The sequence below is a fragment of the Zalophus californianus genome, chromosome 12 (genome assembly GCF_009762305.2).
Source record: "Zalophus californianus isolate mZalCal1 chromosome 12, mZalCal1.pri.v2, whole genome shotgun sequence".
Taxonomy (NCBI): Eukaryota; Metazoa; Chordata; class Mammalia; order Carnivora; family Otariidae; genus Zalophus; species Zalophus californianus.
Window position 1 is genome coordinate 88083597 of NC_045606.1, and position 14271 is coordinate 88097867.

At 40.0% G+C, this 14271-nt stretch overlaps 1 protein-coding gene across 1 annotated transcript in view; it reads left to right on the forward strand.

The window, feature by feature from the left end:
• Nucleotides 1-2921: 2921 nt before the first annotated feature.
• Nucleotides 2922-14271, forward strand: part of CALD1 (caldesmon 1) — a 205677-nt gene continuing 194327 nt past the window's right edge. The window contains exon 1 of the mRNA XM_027574494.2: nt 2922-2940. The gene's annotated coding sequence lies outside the window, so the exon portion shown is untranslated. The remainder of the gene's footprint in view (nt 2941-14271) is intronic.

The window sequence follows — 14271 nt, forward strand, 5'->3', positions numbered from 1 at the left end:
AATAAAAGCACAAAAATGAAAAACAAAGAATTCCTGAAGGTCCGATAAGCAGTTCAACTATGCACCAAAACATAAATATTTGGCCAAATTAGTTACTCCAAATGCTTCATATTTCTAAAATTGAACCACAGTTTTGTTATACTTTGAAGTTTTTCAGCTCTTGACAATCCTGTGCAAAGCTAAGGGGCGTGGGGACTGGAGTTCATTTCCTTCCCCGAGATCCCAGCAAATACTTAGCTTCTTTCTTTTTGATGCCTGGTAAAATGATTTTGCTTTTTGGTTGGTCCTCTCTTTCCAAATGGAAATGTTGTCTGTGTAGTCACTCAAGTCAGCATTTTATCAGTGAACAAGCAGCAAGCAGCTTGTACCAGGAAATATCTGATCGGAATGGATCAGAAAGGCTCTGATGGTTATTAACATATCTGCATCCTAGTGTCTGCGATAGTGCTGCTATCGAATTTCTCTTTGCCTTTTGTTGAATTCACCTTTGTAGATTTGCATGATGTTAGTCATAGAGCTTCTCACAAATACAGGTCTCAAATCTCATTTATTTATGCATGGCAGAAATCTGTTGTTCCCTTGGGCAGAAGAATTAACGTCTATAAAACTTAGTATTTTATGTGATCCTCAAGCAGTTGATTAATTTCCTCAATGCAGTCCTCTAATAAATTCAGTGAAAAACAGCCAATCAGATCAGTTGTTTGCTGTCACTTAAAAAATAAGTGGAAAATGTTAAGGTCTAGAAAACAGAGGACCCTCTTTTCCTTTAGCACCCATGTTTGAGGGTGTTAAATTAATTAAACAAGGGGGCCATTAGACAGAGGTGACTTTAATGCCTTAGTAGCCTATGTAAGCAAACCCAAACCTAAACTTGCAGTGTTTCAAGGTTAAGAAATCAAAACCTAAAGTCAATTCATCAAAAATGAGGCTTTCCCTGATAAAGCAACCGTGTAAGCTGTAGACAGCCTAGTAATTTCCATGCTTTGCTTCTGCCTCTTCTCTATAAAGTCCCTGGCAGGATTCCTGTAGGTGGTGGGGCGCTTCTAATTACTTCTGGTTCGACATAGCCTAATATGACTCAATTTTCACTCAAAGCCTTAGAAATGTAGTATGCCTCAGTTTATCTTTTTTTAAAGATTTTGTTTATTTGAGGGAGAGAGAGCGTGTGCACGCAGGGGAAGGGGAGGGGCAGAGGGAGAGGGGGAGAGAGAACCTCAAGCACACTCCCCACTGAACATGGAGCCTGATGTGAGGTTCAGTCCCATGACACTGAGATGAAATCAAGAGTCAGACACTCAACTGACTGAGCCACCCAGGTACCCCTCCTTCAGTTTATCTTTTAATAAGGGGAAGGTCAAGGCTCTTGGTGAATGGGAAACTTTTCTTCTAGTAGCATTCATTGTACTTCATAGTAATGAGAACTGTTTTTGTAAAGCACACAATGGGTGGTGGTAGACAGAACTGTCACTTTCTAGGCAAAGTGGCCGAGGAGGTATTCAAGCTTGCTCTTAGACTGGACATCTTTTTACCTAATTTCCGGGAAACAAGACCAGAGACTGCCTTCAGATGTTTCTGATGCGAGTGTGTAGCTTAGGGTTCAGGTTAGTTATGTAATGGAGAAAATTAGAGGCCCTGCCTCTTTAGACTTGGCTTAAATTATTCTCTTCTACCAGGAACTATCTGTGGGAGTGGGGGGGAGAAAAAAAATGAGGGAAAGAGAGCAAGATTGATTGCATAATTTATGTAAGAAATGTTGAACACATTGAAAGCACAGGAGGTTCACCTATGTATGCAGACATTACCTGAATTACTCTGAAACTAGGCAAAATCAAAGTAAGCCGATTCAGAGGTACCTGGGTGGCTCATTCAGTTAAGTGTCCAACTGTTGATTTCGGCTCATAGTCTTGAGTTGAAGCCCTGCATCGGGCTCTGCACTGGTGTGGAGCCTGCTTGAAATTCTCTCTCTCCCTCTGCACCCCCTTACCCCCCACTTGCAGGCGTGCTCTTTCTCTTAAAAAAAGGAAAAAAGAAGAAAGTAAGCCAATCCAAATAAGCTCAGAGGAACAAGATTCTTCAGGAAACACTACTTGTTAGTCTTCCTGCACACCGTAACTTTCTTTCCCCCAAAGGAGCTTCTCCTTATCCTTCCTAAGCCTGTGAAGGCCCTTCTGTCTTTGCTCTTGAAAGGGCAGTTGGAATGCCTCTTTCTCCAGGAAGCCTTTCTTAGAGAAAATAAGTGACACTCCTCACCTTCTCTGGACTCTCACAGAATCTTCCTTGTACCTCTTTATGGCACTTAGTTAGTTGTACCATATATTGTAGCAATTTATGTTCGCACCTTACCCCCCTCCCCCACCTATCTCATCTGATCTGTAAGCTTCTAGGAGAGGAGATCTGTGAGATTTTTACTTTGTACCTCCTCATTCTTTAGCACAGTGCATTGTATCTTACAGAGCACATAGTGTGTGTTTATTAATAAAATGAATGCATCCAAAGCATCTCTGCTGCACAGGAATAACCTGCAACCTAATGTTCATACAAGTGAGGATTAAAAAAAGGTTAAAACTTTACTTTTTAAGTTTAAAAAATACTTCCTCAGTATCCTCTATCAAAACTCAGTATCAGGCATCTTAAATTTGGTCAGAATGGACTGAGCAGTTTAGAGTGTAATAGTTTAAGTAAACATTTTTCTTTTTCTTTTTGTCTTTCTTGGGAACAGATGACACTTTGCTGGACAAAAAGGAAAACTATCTGGGTGGGAGAAATAGGGTGGGGCCGGGTGAAGTCTGAATTCTGTTACTGGATTTAGTTGAAAATACCAAACTGTGCTCAAGAAAGAACTCTGCATTAAATGGACTCTGTCACATGATACTTGGGGGTGCCTTCCGTGAAGACCGGAATTAGAAAGATTTGGGAGCGGAGAGTTAAGCCGAACGAAAGGTACCTATTTTAAACCAAAACATACGCAGGGAGGGGAGGAGCTTAACCTAAATTCTAAATTCTAAATTCTACCACTCAGCTCTCACCCCTTAGACCTATCTTCTCTGATAAATTTTCTCTGGTTACATTAAAAAGGAGGGGTTGTTGCTGTTGTTTTGCCATCCCTTAGTAAGAGCAATTTAAAATATACTCGGTCTCCTTTTGGTGTTCTAGAAGTTATGCCTTTCATCTCCCAATTATTATATATGATACTGGGGTGAGGTGGTTTTGTTTTGTTTTGTTTTGCGAGGTGGCCTTAATATTCGAGTAATGAGGAGATGGAGAACAAGTGGTAGAAGAATTAGAAGAAAAAAAGAAAATGGGGAAGACAATTCCTGTCCTTTTTGCTCAGTGTCCAAGAGTTTTGGAAGACTTTGGGAGCCTTTTTGTTGTGGTGATGGTGGAATTTCTTGTTCAGTTTGTGATATATCATGTTATCTGTCATGGTTGTGTGGGTTTGATGAAGCAACTGCTGTTAGTTCGGGATGATGGGAGAGAACCTGTGGGCGTTCAGCGGAAAGAGCCTGATTGGGCTGGAATCGCCAGCAATGGCACCTTCAGGCCTTGGAGCTTGGATTCTGTCATGTGAATATTATTGCAGTTTGGACTTTTGGGGAAGGAGGAATCTGGTGAGAAATAATAACTAGAGATTAGTCTAATGAGGCTAGAGAGATGTAAAGAGAAAAGAGGCTTGTTTATTTTTCTTCACAAATACAAAGAAATACCTGTCCGTCCTGGAACCAGTAATGGAAATGACACAAGTGTGCAGAGCAAGGAATGGGACTTTCAAGGGGCAAGTTCAGATGAGCAAGATAAAGGGCAGTTGTGGGATGGATCTAGCCTCAGAAGATTTCTGAAAGCAGAAGGGCAAGATACACCTGCAGCCAGGGACTCAGGTGGTCACTGGAACATTGTGAAGGAATTCTGTTTAGCTAACCCTGGAGGGGGCGCTTTTTCAGAGTTCCAGAAGACAGCAGGAAAGTTAAGTGGTGCCAAGGACATGCACAGATTTCTGAGGTGCCAGAGGTACAAGGGTGAACTACATTTCTATAATTTAATTTTTTAAATCATTTAATTTAGAGAACAGACGCAGGTTTCTAGAGCTCAAGATTGGACAAAAAATTTTCTCAATCTCACAGAAAGCACATTCTCAGACCTCTTGAGGGAATGCAGTTCTCAGTAAAGTAATGCTGTTCCAGAAGGGAACCAGTAGGCCCAGGTCTCTGGAACTAAAGGAGTCTGAGGAAGAAATAGAGAATGGCCCCTTCAGAAACCAGGAAGCAAGTGTTGTGATCGTGTGAGTGCTGGGAACCCTGGGGTCATGATGGGTACTGTTTCTCTGAGTCCTGAGTCCTAGCATCACCGAAGCAGACCCCTCTCCAATCTCTGACTTCCTCTGCCAGGTTTCTACCCATTGATGATCTAGCCTTGGTTCCAAATCTAAGCTTGGAGGAACAGCCTCAGGAGACTTACATTTTTTTTTTTTAAGACTTATTTATTTATTTTGGAGTGGGGTGGCCGGAGGGAGAGGGAGAGAGAATCCCAAGTAGACTCCCAGCTGAGCTCAGAGCCCAAAGCAGGATCCCAGAACCCTGAAATCATGACCTGAGCCGAAATCAAGTGTCCAAGGCTTAACCAACAGCCACCCAGGCACCCCGGGAGACCTGGAGTTTTGAGGAGAGTTCACACAGGGCGTCTTGGGGGATTGGGTGGAAGCTTGATAGGGCATATGTTGGAAAAACTGCAAACTAGATTCAACTACTGCTTTAGGACGGGCACTGCTGTTGCTGGAGTGTTCGTGGAAAGGAACAAGTAGGCCTCTTTCTTCATTCAGTCCCGTGGTCTCCCTCTGGTGCCCCCAGTTGGTGGTGGAACAGGGAGTTGGTGGTCCAAGCAGAAATGTGCTGGGCAGAGTCACAGCCCCAGCATCATGAAACCCAAGAGGGAAGGATGGATCTGGAGGTGAGAAGTAAAACCTTAAGGGGCACGCTCTGCTTCTAGCCAGTTGGGAAAGCACGTGGTTCTTTCCTATTAGAACCATGTATTATTGATTACAGCGAGAATTCTATTTGAGGCCTTTTTAGGGACTTTTTCTTGGGAGGGAGAACCATGCCTTTCTAACTTGGACTTTAAAAAATTCTGCCTTCCTAAAGTCTCAGGCATATGCTTGATGATGCTTACCCTTTCGTTCCTAGCTATTAAAAGAAAAAACATCGACTTCACTCTCTTCTGAAAGGTGAAGACAAGTCAAGAACGTGTCTACCCTTATATATTCAATTATCAATTATAGATCTTACTCAAGTACTAGTTTTATCGTCAGAAATGTGTAATTTTCTCTTTCTGACCAGGTGGCCCATAGCAAAATTCCAAAACAAATCATTTGTGTTCTTCTCTAACTCACCCATTCTTTCCGGTGTTTCCATTCACAGGTTGCTCATGTGAATGCCTTCTTGACCTATAGTACCACTCAGTCTCACCTTATTATAAGACTGTAGTTTAAGAAGAGGATATACTCTTCTGTTGTTGTATTTCAATCTGGCGTCCCTTCCCACCATGTCTCAAAGATTACATAGGGTATAATCCTAAGCTTAATTTGGTTACAACACATACTGGGCAGGTTAGGGAGACAATATGGTGTCATGTGGGCTCTGGACCAGATTGTTTTTGTTCAAAACCTGGTTTTCCTACTTCCAGCTATGCATGTCCTTTCACAAGTTTCTTAGCTTCTGTAAGCCTCATTTTCTTCTTCTGTAAAATGGAACTCATAATATTTCATATTTTATAGGATTATTCTTCAGTCTAAAAGCAATACACAGATAGTGCTCAATCAATGACTGCCATTATTGGCATAAAGACTCTTGAGGCTCTAAGTATTATTTCTGTCTCTCATCTCCCTTCCAATATTTTTGGGGTATAAAACACTAGGCACTTCCCATACTTTGATTCATCTCATCTTGTTGTCCTCTAAAGGTGCCACTTTCATAGGTTTATCAAGGTAATTGTCTCCTTTTCCTTCTTTAAAGTCTTTCAAGGAGGTCATTTAGACTCTAGTCAAATATCCTTCCTCTGCCAAGAATCCATCATTCATCCCAGTGCCAAAAACCGTGGTTCTGTCTTTTTAATCTCATGTCTCATTATCATCTCTTTATTGGGACATTCAACTCCCAGATCTTCTTTTCTAGTCCAAAGCCTTGACTGTTGGTAGAGAAAAGTTTAAGTCCATCATCTGTGCTATTGAGTCCTTTGATTCCTTCCCAAGGTCTCATAGTTTCTATTCAGATAATGTCATTCATAAAGCATTTTAAACTTAGGTTGTGCTGGGAGGAAATTTCCAGGAGCGAGTTAATAGGGGTCGTCAAGTGGCAGAGGAATCAGAGAAGCAGATCTGAGAGCTTAAGGGAATGGCCTTCAAGAGTTTGGTGATCCATCTTGGGTATGTGACTTGGACAGAATGCTTATTTCAGATAGGTCAAGTAGGGCGTCTTGGGCCTGTCAGAAAATGAAGCTATCTGCAGAATGCCAAAGAAATATGCTATTTAGTCAAAATAACCAGTCAAATAATTTCCAAGTTAATTTATTTTTCATTTGGTGTTTGCATTTGCACATCCAGCCCAAGACTCTCAAAGGAATAAATTATTATTTCAGCATGTAAAGGTTTAGTTTCTTCTCTTGGGAGAAGAAAACCATCCAAATTATAAAGTAAAACTGTATATTGTACAGTGTTACCTTCATAAATCTACTTCCGTGAGCCAGAGAAGAGGCATCAGGAGTGGGGAATTTCATATGCGTCCATGCATGTACGGAGTTCAGACTCTAGAAGATAAATGTGTCAAGAATACATAACTGCTGCTGAGTAATTATGCAACATATATTTCTGCCAATAAATTTCGAGCCTGATTTATGTCAGATCAGACTATAAATCCAGTGTTTGCACCAATTATCAAAAATGCATTTTACAATCTTGAGTATATTATTTTCCAAAGAGAAAATAAACAATGGAATGTTTTGTCGGGTCAATACTGTGAAGTCTTTTGGAGGCTGGGATAGGGTGGGGTGGGGAATCTGTCTGGAGAAGACTCAGCTCTGAAAAAAAATTTGTAATCTAAGGGTCGAGAAATTGTGATGACTTTACGAACCAACCTTGGGCCTGAGCTCTCATGTGAGAAATTAATGCGAGAAGCCATCTTAATTATCCTAGAAAAAAAGAGTATATCCTCTGTTTACTAAAGTAATGAGAGAAGATTATTCTGTAGGGAATGGATTCCCAGGTTCTCCAACCTGTGTATCCCTTCCCTGTGCCAGGTACCAATCCCCCAGTCTAAATTTGTAGAACCTGGACCGTGCATCTCAGTGCTGGGAAGTCGCTTGGGGAGCTTTGAAAACTACTGATGTCTGGCTCTACCGAAGAAATCTGAATTTAATTGGGCTGGGGTGCCACCTAGGCATTGCTAGTTTTTTTTTTTTTTTAAAGCACACCAGGAGAGAAGCATTGGTCCAAGTTGATTGTCCTGGGAGTGGCTTCTGCTTCATAGTAACTATAGCAGAATCCATTGGCAGGGATGTGAAACAGGGCTACAGTGGGTGCTCTTCCCCATTGTTGTTCTGTCTCTTCCGTGCTCCTTATTCTCCTGCCTTGCAGCATTGGCCCTGGACTATAGATTGTCTTCTGTTTCCTATGATTTCATGCTTCTGATTCCCAGGTACCTGCTAGTCCCTCCCCTGCCCGCCGGGCCTCCAGAAATTTGTTTTCCTTCTGAGTGTTTGTCCACTCTGTTGCAAACTCTGGCCTCCTGATTTCCCAGCTGCCTTTGCAAGACCCTCTACCAGCACCGACTGGAGGCAGGTGTCTGACTGAGCACTCTCAGTTGGTGCAGGAGACTGGGACCTCTCCATAGGTAACCCCTGAAAATGTTTGTTCAGCTTGTGACTTCTGTGGGATGGGATGAGGTCCAGGCCTATCCATCTAGATAGTAGTCTTCTTCTTTTAGGAGAAAACAGTAGTGTGATTCTGGATCAGAACAGCTGGGGTTTGAATCCTGGGCAGGGAAGTCACAACAGAGGAAAAAAGCCTAGATGGCCAGGAACCAGGTTGCCATGCAGGGACCTGAGATGTGGAAAGGAGGAACATTATAAAGGGAAGCAACAAAAGAAATGAATGGCAAGTGACACAATCTTCTTTAGGTAAACCTAGGTATGTATAATAAATGTTAGTGTGGGTTACTGTAGCTTGTACAACTGCCACTGTCATTGAAAAAATTCTGCAATATGTCTTCTTTGTGACTTTTTAATAGTATCCTTGCCTCAAGGCACAAGCAGAATGGAAGTATAAATTTCTTTAAATGTCAAGAAATGAATACATATATTTTTATTTTCAACAATTCCAACATTAAAAGTAAACTAAAACCCACTATTGACTTTCATGCCCAATCCCAGTCAACTCCCAGAGGTACCTCTATTAACAGAGATGTAGTCCTTTTAGTGCTTTTACTATATATAAATATATATATATATATCGCATTTTTGTTATTTCCACATAAAATGAAATATGCATTTTAAATATAAATAGATATTATCACATTCACACTTCACCTAGGAATGCAAGAGAATACCATTTCACCATACCCTAACCAATACTGATAACACAACAACATGGTTCATTATTGTTCCAGTATGCATTTCTTTGATTACAAAGATTCAGCATCTTTATATATGCTTACTGTTACTTGGATTTTGTCTTCTATGAACCCACTTCTCGTTTCCTTTGCTCACTCTTCTATTGTGTGGCTTGTCAATCTTTTTATTAATATAGGAATGCTTTATATATTAAGGATTTTGATCAAGGCAGCTTCAGGGACACTACTTATTGTTGTTTACTTGAATGGCTCCCCCTGCTGGTGTGCAGGACACAGCCTGTGCAGCCATTCCTAGTGGTTCTTATCTTTTGTTTGTGATGAGTTAGGTGAATATTTTATCTGTAACCTGTCTCTGTCTTTTAACTTTGCTTGTGTTATTTTTCACAGTAGCAAAATCATTTAATTTTAGTCCTATCTATTCAGTCTTTTACTTTGTGTTGTTTGCCTTCTTGGTTTTGTTTAAAATGGTCTTTCCTACCTAAGGTAATAAAACATTTTCCTCTATTTCCTCTGGTTGTTTTCATAGTTTTTTAATGCTTCTATAATGTGTCTGAAAATTATTAGTGAATGATGTGAAATGGGGATTTTTTTTTTCTAATTTTTTTTCCTAGTGGATAAACAGTCATCCCAACAAATTACTGGACGGCTATCCTTTCCCCCTATCTAAAAACACTACCATTATTATATACTTTTCCCCCCTACATTCATGAGTCTCTTTTGGGGCTCTGAATTCTGCTCTTATGATTAAAATAATATTTGAAGGAAGTATTTAGCTACACTAGTAAAGTGTAAAACATTATCAATAAGTGAAAAGTTGATATTGAAATAAAAATCCACTCCATATTGATTTTAATCCATAAGATAAGACCTGATGTTATAGTAAATTATATGTAAATTATATGGAGTTCTTATTTCTGAAAGGAGGCTCAGTCAATTTCAGTAACCTGTTTGCCATCTTTATAAAGCCCCACATTGAAGACTCCTATCTAGAAACTCTTACATAGTTAGAACTGGTGGATCTTATGTGATTCTTAGACACAAGATCCTGGTGCCCGGTTAAGCAACCAACTTGTTTTATTTCTTCCCGAATATTGTGCTTGACTTGGAAACTCTTAACTTGATTTAACCACATATGTAGTGAACTAATAAAAATTAATGTATGTTTTCACTTTAAATGAATTGATTACTGAAACAAAAGTGCAGAGATATAAATCATGAGTTTTTGCATGGGGCCATGAGAACCTTAAAAACAGGATACATCTGATAGCACGGTGTGACAAATAGTAGGCACTGCATAAATATTTGGAGGATGAATGAAGCTAATACCCAGCTTTACTTTAAAAACATCCTTTATGCTTTCTTTTTTCTAAGCACTTTACTGATTTGCTTCATTCAGAGTGACTGTTTTGTTCTCACTGCTTTATGACATACGATATTAGAACTTGGCATGAATCTGACTTTCTTAGCCAGAAAACTTCGAGTCAATTTAATTATTTTCTTTGGGATTTATTTAAACCCAGGACTTAATTATTTGGTTATTGGTTTTAAAAAAAAAGCAACCTGAAATATAAGTCTTATTATCCATATTTGCTTTCCACATGGACCAAAGAATGAAAACTACACTTACTTTACTCTCCCTTCTCTTCAGGTAGAACTAGCTATGTATAATAGAGTGTGAATGACTCTGGAGTTGTGCAGTGCACAGTACTATCCTCCTTCCTTCCCAACCCCCCTGCTCTGTCTGTATTTTTCTAATCAGAGCTGCTTGGCTCTGACTACCCTGCTATCTGCTGGCTTGTAGATACCTAGACTGTAGCTCTGTGTCCCTTGAAGCCTTCATTTCATATACTGCAAAGATTATTCATGAAAATAGCCCAGAGACTTTTAGCAGTTTCCAGCTCTGAGTTCTTATCAGAGTTTTTCTTAAGAGTTCAAATTGTCTCCTTTGTGACTATTTTTAAAATATGGAGTACAGTAAAACTCTTGGAATGACTGTTATAGGATGATAGCTTGCCTACTCACACAAGCCTTAGTACTACTGACTATGCATGAGCATTTTGATGACAACAGAATGTTTGCATCTGGAGTCAAACTTCTAGCACAGAGATTCTGTTCAGTGTAGCAAGCATAGGCTACTTTTACCCACCAAGAAACTTCCCATGAGTATATTCCGCATGCTGGTGTTTTTGAGTGATTCTGACTTATTCAGACTGTTGTGTGCAACTCTGTTCTTCCTTTTTTCTTTAGAAAGGGGGGGGAGAGAGAGAGAGAGAGAGAGAGAGAAAGAGAGAGAAAGAGAAGGGGGAGGGCCAGAGGGAGAGGGAGAATCTTAAGTAGGCTCCTCCCCAGTGCAGAGCCCAGAGACAGGGCTCAATCCAATGACCTGAGCTGAAATCAAGAGTTGGATGCTTAACCCACTGAGCCACCCAGGTGCCCCACTCTGTTCTTTCTTAAAGCATGCATGAGATAATTCAAAGTCAAAGTCAAAACTCCTATACTCATAGATTAGTAGGACTGAAAATGCTTTGGGGATCTTCTGGTCTAACATTTGAATTTGGAATTAGGATGGCTTCCTTGTTGACTTGACTATATACACTACATAACTATAACAATCATGTTAATAATGATAGTGAATAAGTGAAAATTAATGTACATGTAAACTTTAAATGAAGTGATCATTTGGGATAAGAGTCCAAATATATCTATGAACACATAAGCTCGCTGTCTTTAAAAAAAAAAATCCATAGCACCTATTATTTGTGTGTGTGTGTGTGCGTGTGTGTGTGTGCGCGCGCAGTTAGAAGAATGTAAGGTGGAGAGGTTACTGATTACCACCCAATTGACTGATAGTAATGGTTAAAAACATGGAGCAGTTTCCAGCTACATGTGGAATTCTGGCTGGCTGCTTTTTTTACTTCAAAGTCTGTTTTATTTTGTGAAACACTTTCTTATCACATTTATTTATTATTCCTCAAAGGGATGCTGGGAAGGAGACTGCCTTTATTGCTGTTCTCATGTTGACATGTGAGAAAACCGAGTTCACACAGAGCTTGACGTTCTCTTCCTGGAAATACATACTTAAAATAACCAAGATCCAGTCGGCTGTCACTCAGCTCAGCACCCTCTTCTGCTCCCTTCTCTTCCGGGCCTAGGGCCTTTCACACACATGAAACTGATGTCACATGGAAATTCCCCAAATCAAGGGTTGTGTAGAAATCCCTATGGGACAGTGGATGAGGCATACCCCCGTGTGGCTGGAAGTACATGCACACAGAATAACTCTACACTTGGAAAGAAGACACACAATACAAAAAAAGTACAATTAACAGAACAAAACGGTTGCCTATGTTGGGGAGGAGTGAAAAAGGATGTTCTGAAAACAAGTTTTGTTTTTGCTTCTCCCACCTGCACCGCTTGCCCCAACCCAGTTTTCCAAAAAGATATCTTCTTCCAACACTTAAGAGAAACTTTAGTGTTTTCCTCTCTGCACACAGTGGAATTTCACCAATTTCTTTGGAATGACAAGTACCAGACAAAGTTTTGTGGCTGCTGAGATCACTGTTCCATAATCCAGCAAGAGTCAAGATCTCATAGAAAGAAAATTTGCAGTAGATTAACTTAAAGTTAAAAAAAATGAAGCTGGTAGTCAGGAGGCCACTTGGGTTTTAATCTCAGTCCTGTGCTGCTAATGATAATCACTCATAGCTAAGTACCTCTTAACAGTTTATAAAGCATGTTCACATTTATTAATCTATTTAATCTTCACATCAACTCCTCAAGGCAGCTGTTTTACAAATGAGAAGACTAAAACTCCCAGAACTTAAATGATTTAGGAAGGTTGCTTTACTTGTAATCTATACTGTTTCTGTGTTCTCAAGGCAGGTTCTTAACCTCTCTTGCTGCCCATTAGTGAATATTATAATTTGCCAACCATATGGGGGTGTGTAAGGGGAAAGTGGTGATAATGTAGGTGACATGGTTATTTGGAATAAAGTGCTAAGTAAATAAATACATAATAATAAATAAAATTATTCATTTTATAAATTAGTGTATTAAATAATGGCTGATTATAATTACTAAAGCATTAACTATGTTAATGCGTAATAGGTATATTAAATATGTTAATATATTACTGTATGAAATAATACATAAATTAAATGTATAGATATATACCATTATTTGTGTGTTCAGTTTGTTATTTATTTTTACTTCTGAAATATCTGCAACCAGGTCTTTGTAGTTTATAAACTGTCTGAAATGGATGGTATTTAGCAGGGCCTGGGAACACCCAAACTGGATCTCCACCGTCAGACACCCTTCTCTGTGAGTTTCCCAAGGAAAATAATATGTACAGAATTCAGGGTCAGGCAAAGGATCATTTCATTTGTTAGCTGGAGCCTCGACCCCAAATCCAGGGTATCTGCCAAGTGAGCTTGGCTGCACTGCAGTTAATCTACAATTGACTCTTGAATCTTATCACTCCATTGAGGAAGAAAGGCTAATCCAAAGCCCACCAGTCAGAAAAATGAAAAGGAAGTAGAAGAAAGGAGTGGCCAGGTGCTCTCCTGAGCATAGCCTCAGCTCTCCTTAATACTCCAGCCTGGTAAAGGTAGAGCATCTGATCCCAAATATATCTGCCGTAAGGCTTTATCCCCTGGCACCTGGAAGATGTAGCCCAATCAGTTTCCTTGAACTTGACCAATCCCTAGCATTGGTTTCCTTCTCTCTTAGCTAATAGTTTCCAAAGTAAGAAGAATCCCAAAATTTGGGAATGCTATCAGAAAGTTGAAATTCTCTAAAATTCCTTTACTCATTCTATAACATTTTGTGTTAGGCATTATACCAGGTGCTGGGATACAGAAATGAGTATTTGCTTGTATATACACAGAGAGGCAGACATACTGTGAATAATCAATTTCAATGTAAACTTCCCAGAAATTATCCACTTATCAGAGTGATTAAGAGATACAGAGGGTGGTCTTTCTTTTCTTTTTTTAAAGATTTTATTTATTTATTTGAGAGAGAGAGAGAGCACAAGCAGGAGCTAGGGGGAGAGGCAGAGGGAGAAGCAGACTCCCCGCTGAGCAGGGAGCCCGATGTGGGGCTCGATCCCAGAATCCTGAGATCATGACCTGAGCTGAAGCCAGACGCTTAACCAGCTGAGCCACCCAAGTGTCCCAGAGGCAGTCTTTCTAAGGAGATAATTTCTAAGGACATGGATTCATATAGAATATCAGGAGATATTCAGTTAAAAATTATACATAAACAAGATCTATAAAGAAAGAAGGCAATGTAGACGTCCTGACAGGCAAAGAGAAGCTTGATATTTTAGAGTTTTAAAAGGAGAATATGCCAGGATTCCTCCAGTACTGTTTTAGGGGCAGTTCTCCCAGCAATGGGGTCTAATTCTTCAGACAGACAAATATTCCTGAAGAAAGGCAGTTTATCAGCCACCACTGGAAACCATCCCTCCAAAGTGGCCAACTTCTTGGGTTTTGGGTCAGAACTTTTCCCTAACACCTCCTTTCTGTGTCCTGAGGGAAGCTGCCTATTGGACAGGAGCCTTGGTTCAAATGGCACCTCCGTTTTTGTGTCAGGATATCTGTCCCACTTCAAGATAATAAGTTGGCACTCTAGTTTCTAACTCAACTCTGGCCAT